The following is a 5,943-nucleotide window of genomic DNA, read 5'->3' as shown; positions in this document are numbered from 1 at the left end:
TACTCTCAGAGAAAGGGTCTACTGGAAAAAATATACCTATTGATAATGAAAGATGACAAAGAAGCTTCTCAGTTTTGTCCTAAACTCTTAGAAGGAAGGCACAATCTCCACCTGAGAGTCAGTAAGCACAGTCCTGGCTTGATAAAGAAATTCTTATCTAGACTACCTGTTCAATTCAGGAAACCCCAATCCAATAACCAAGAAAGTAAATAAGCAAGCTGGGGAGGACTCCTTAGGGTAACTTAACAGAAACAAATGCAAACTTTTCCTGAATTCATGCACTCAAAACCATCCACATAGGATTCTCATAAAATCACAGTCCAAAAGTACACAAGAAAACTATCTTACATAAGCAGGAATAGGAAGATATCATGCAATTTAGATCTCCAATAACCTCAGATGAGAGTTTTCATTATTTAAAACACCAAAGAACGCTAGTAAGACTGGAAGGTAATAAATAAGGGGCAAAGGTGACAGGTTATGAATTATTTACAATTACTAAGGGAAGGGGGGGTGGGGCTTGGGAAGACGGCAGAGTAGAAGGGCCCTGGGCTCACCCTGCCCCACATTATGAACTAGGTATCATCCACCTCCAAGTCAATAAACTGGTGAGCAACCCAAAGACTGGCAGAACCAACTCTACAACTAAATACTGCATCTGAAAGGTTAGGAAGGTCAGAAAGACGGAGGGAGGCTGTCCATAGGAGTGAGGGTGCTGTGCACAAGAAGAGGGCAGAGAAACAGCCTTCACACCCGGGAGCTCACACAGCAAAGACGAATCCTCACCATGTTTGGCTTTAGAAAACAGAGGGGATGAATTCCGTGAGTTTGGAAAACCAGTGGGATTTGAAGCCTGCAACTTTAAAAGAGCTGACCTAGCGCTGAGCACACCAGGGCAAATGGGAGACAGCTCTGCTCGTATGGATTCTGGAGTGTGTTGGGGGGCCCTCTCCAAAACGAGGGGGCTGGCATCTTCCTCCCACATCCCGCATCATAAACACAGAGACACCTGTGCGAGTCAAGGCCGCACAGAGGCTTGCCGCCCAAGCAGCTAGCACTGCGCCACGCCCACAAGTCCTCCTGAGGGCTCACCCACTCCAAGCCTGCCAGCCTCCGCCCCGGGCTCGGGGCAAATTTTGTTAAAACCTCGCATGTGCCCCGCCCAAGTGTCGGGTGCGCGGTGGCCACCTCGAACCACGCCCATGTGCTGCACCGGGCTCAGCCACATCCCCTCAGGCAGCGTTGCGTGCTGCGGGCAGCCGTGCGCCCCCGGTCAACACGGTATGCTGCGCCCGGGGAACAGGTGCACTGGCGCCATCGCACACCGCGCTCAGCCACCACACCAGGCCCAACCGCCGCACCGTACCTAGACGTGTGCCCCCGCCGGGTGCCACGCTCAGCCTGTCACCCCAGCTGCCCCGGGGCACAGTCCCCAGCTGCTGCAGCGCTGCAGAGATTTCGGCATAGGACTGGTGGCCCGGTGCAAATTTTGCTAATACTACCTCCGCGCTCCCAAGTCCCCCCGCAGGCACGCTCCCTCAGAGCTGGCCTCCTGGCATCCCTAACACCACAGAGAGCAAGCACAGCCCACAACGAGGGGAGAGTCAGTGCGGACGAGCTCTCACCAAAAGGAACAGCGACTCACACACAACAACGGGGTATAAGCAACACGCGTAGAATAATCTCCTCAAGTGCCAGGTTCTGGTGAACAGGGGACACTGCACGGCAGGGCACCCCAGGACCTCCTCTTCATAAAGCCATTACTTTCAAGAGCAGAAGACACAGATGGCTTTCTTAACACAGAAACAGACACAGAGGAGCAAAGAAATTTTCAAATGAGGAGACAGAGAAATCCTAAATGAGCAAAGAGGACAAGGCCACAGCCAGAGATCTAAGTGAAACAGATGTATGTAACATGCCCGGTAGAGAATTAAATGCAACGATCCTCAGGATACTCACCGGACTTGAGAAGAGAGTGGAGGACACCAGTGAGACCCTTAACACAAAGATTAAAAAGAACTAATCAGATGAAAAACATAATAATTGAAATTAAAAATACAGTTCATGAAATACACAGCAGGCTAGAAGAAACAGAGGAATAAATTAATGACCTTGAAGACAGAGTAATGGAAAGTAATCAAGCTCAAGAAGCAAGAAAATGTATTCAAAATGAGAATAGGCTTAGGGAACTCACTGACTCCATCAAGCATAATAACATTTGTATTACAGGAATCCCATAAGAAAGAGAGAAATGGGGGCAGAAATTTTATTTGAAGAAACAATAGCTGAAAACTTCCTAGATATGGAGAGAGAAACAGATATCCATATCCAGAAGGCATAGGGAATCCCCCAAAACTCAACCCAAGGAGGTCCACAACAAGACACATAATAACTCAATGAAAAAAAGTAGTAATAAAGAAAATTTTTTCAAGCAGCAAGAGAGAAAAAAAATTATGTATAAAGCAATCTCCATAGAACCATCAGTGAATTTTTCAACAGAAATTTTGTAGGCAAAAAAGGGAGTGGCATAATATATTCAAAGTGGCTCAGTCCATTAAGCAGCCGACTCTTGATTTCAGCTCAGGTCACAATCTCACAGTTCATGTGTTTGAGCCCCACATGGATCTCTTAGCTGACAGGGCAGAGCCTGCTTAGGATTCATTCTTTCTCTTTCTCTTTCTCTTTCTCTTTCTCTTTCTCTCTCTCTCTCTCTCTCTCTTAAATAAACTTTATTAAAAATACATATGATATGATATGATATATTATATATGTATTCAAAGTGATGAAAGGCCAAAATCTGCAACCAAGAATACTCTATCCAGCAAAGCTATCATTCAGAATAGCAGGAGAAATAAAGTTTCTCAGATAAGTAAAACTAAGCAAGTTCATGACCACTAGACCAGCCCTATAAGAAATATTATATTTGAATGGAAAGGAAAAGCCATAAATGAGAATATGAAAAGTAAAAAACACAAACCATTAAAAATAAGTGTATCTGTAAAACTCAGTCAAGAGATTCACAAAATAAAATGATGTAAAATATGGCACCATATACCTAAAACATGGCAGGGTGGGTAGGAAGGAGTAAAGAATGGGTTCAAATTTAAGTGACCACCAACTTCACTTAGACAGCTATATGCATTAGATATTATATACAAACCTAATACTGACCACAAATCAAAAACCAGTAATAGATATGCAAGGAATAAAGAGAAAGGAATCCAAGTTTATCACTAAAGAAAATCAGCAAACATTGAAAGAAAGCAAGATCACAGAAAAACTACAAAAGTAATCACAAAACAAGTAACAAATGGCAATAAACACATATTTGTCAATAATTACTCTGAATGTAAATTGACCAAATGCTCCAACCAAAAGAAATAAAGTGACAGAGTGGATGAAAAAAAAAGACCTATCTATGGGGCGCCTGGGTGACTCAGTCAGTTAAGCATCCAACTCTTGATTTTGGCTCAGGTCATGATCTCACAGTAAGTTCAAGCCCTGCATCAGGCTCCATACTGACAGCGTGGAGTGTGTTTGGGATTCTCTCTCCCCTTCTCAAAATAAAAAAACTTAAAAAAGAAAACAAAACTAAAAATCCATGAGCTGCCTACCCATATGCTGCCTACAAGAAACTCATGTGAGACCTAAAGACACTTGCAGATTGTGAGTGAGGGGATGGAGAAACATTTATTATACACACAGAGGTCAAAAAAAAAAAAAACAAAACTGGGTAGCCATACTTATAGCAGACAAAATAGACTTTGAAACAAAGACTGTAACAAGAGACAAAGAAGGACACTATATAATAATAAAGGGAATAAGCCAACAAGAAGATGTAACAATCATAAATATTTATGCATCCAACATGACAGCACCCAAATATATAAAACAGTTCATGACAAACAAAGGAAATAACCCAAAGTAATACAATAATAGTAAGGGACTTTAACACCCACTTACATCAATAGACAGAGAATCGAAACAGAAAATCAATAATGAAACAGTGGCTTTGAATGACACACTGGAACAGATGGATTTGACAGATATATTCAGAACATTCCATCCTAAAACAGCAGAATACACATTCTTTTCAAGTGCACAGGGAACATTCTCCAAAATAGGTCACATATTAGGCCACAAAACAAGTTTCAACAAATTCAAAAAGACCAGAGTTATACCATGCATCTTTCTGACCACAACGCTATGAAACTAGAAATTAACCACAAGAAAAAAATCTGGAAAGACCACAAATACATGGAGATTAATTAAGAGGCTACTAAACAATGAATGGGCCAACCAGGAAATCAAAGAAGGAATACAACATTACATAGAAACAAATAAAAATGAAAACACAATGGTACAAGGTTTGGGATGCAGCAAACATGTTTTAAAGCAGGAATTTTGTAGCGATAATGGCCTAACACAAGAAGCAAGAAAAATCTCAAATAAACCTAACTATACACCTAAAGGAGCCAGAAAAAGAACGAAACCCAAAACCAGCAGAAGGAAGGAGACAATAAAGATTAAAGCAGAAATAAATGATATAGAAATTTTAAAAACAATAGATCAATGAAACCAGGAGTTTGTTCTTTGAAAGATCCATAAAATTGATAAACTATTAGAACTGATCAATGCGTTCAGTAAAATCACAGGTTTGTAGATCAATCTACAGACATATGCTGCATTTCTGTACACCAATAATGAAGCAGCAGAAAGGGAAATTAAGGAAGCAATTTACAATTGCACCAAACATAATAAAATACCTAGAAATAAAATTAACCAAAGAGGTAAAAATCTCTACTCTGAAAACTATAAAACACTGATGAAAGGAATTTAAGATGACACAAAGAAACGGAAAGACGTTCCATGCTCATGGATTGGAAAAACAAATATTGTTAAAATGTCCCCAAAGCAATCCACACGTTTAAGGCAATACTTACCAAAATAACAAAAGCATTTTTCACAGAACTAGAACAAACAATCCTAAAATTTGTATGGAACTACAAAAGACCCCAAAGAGCCAAAGCAATACTGAGAAAGAAAAATAAAAGTGGAGATATCATAATCCCAGATATCAAGATATACTACAAAGCTGTATAATCAAAACAGTATGGTACTGACACACACACACACAAAAACAGACACATAGGTCGATGGAACAGAACAGAAAACCCACAAATAAGCCCACAATTATATGCTCAATTAATCTTCAACAAAGGAGGGGCGCCTGGGTGGCGCAGTCGGTTAAGCGTCCGACTTCAGCCAGGTCACGATCTCACAGTCCGTGAGTTCGAGCCCCGCGTCAGGCTCTGGGCAGATGGCTCGGAGCCTGGAGCCTGTTTCCGTTTCTGTGTCTCCCTCTCTCTCTGACCCTCCCCCGTTCATGCTCTGTCTCTCTCTGTCCCAAAAATAAATAAAAACGTTGAAAAAAAAAATCTTCGACAAAGGAGAAAACACAGTGCCTTCAACAAACGGTGTTGGGAAAACTGGACAGCAACATGCAAGACTGAAATCGCTCTGCTTTTTTTCATCATACACAAAAATAAACTCAGAATGGATTAAAGACCAAATTATAAAAACCCTAGAAAAGAGTATAGGCAATAATTTCTCTGATACTGGCCCTAGCAACATTTTCCTAGATACTAGGTCCCCGAGGCAAGGGAAACAAAAGCAAAAATAAACTACTGGGACTACACCATAATAAAACACTTCTGCACAGTAAAGGAAACAATCAACAAAACCAAAACTGAATGGAACAATGCTCTCTGTGCGGTCAGCTTTCTGCGCCTCCCCTGCTCACGCTCTGTCTCTCTCCCTCTCTCTCTCAAAAATAAATAATAAAAATTTTTTTTAATATTTAAAAATAAACATTTTAAAAAATATATAAAAAACATTACACTGAGGGCAAGAAGTTAGACAAAAAAGAACACACACTGTGTG

The sequence above is a fragment of the Lynx canadensis genome, chromosome D1, assembly GCF_007474595.2.
Source record: "Lynx canadensis isolate LIC74 chromosome D1, mLynCan4.pri.v2, whole genome shotgun sequence".
Classification (NCBI taxonomy): domain Eukaryota; kingdom Metazoa; phylum Chordata; class Mammalia; order Carnivora; family Felidae; genus Lynx; species Lynx canadensis.
The sequence above is the reverse complement of the archived record's forward strand: the minus strand, read 5'-3'. Positions refer to the sequence as shown.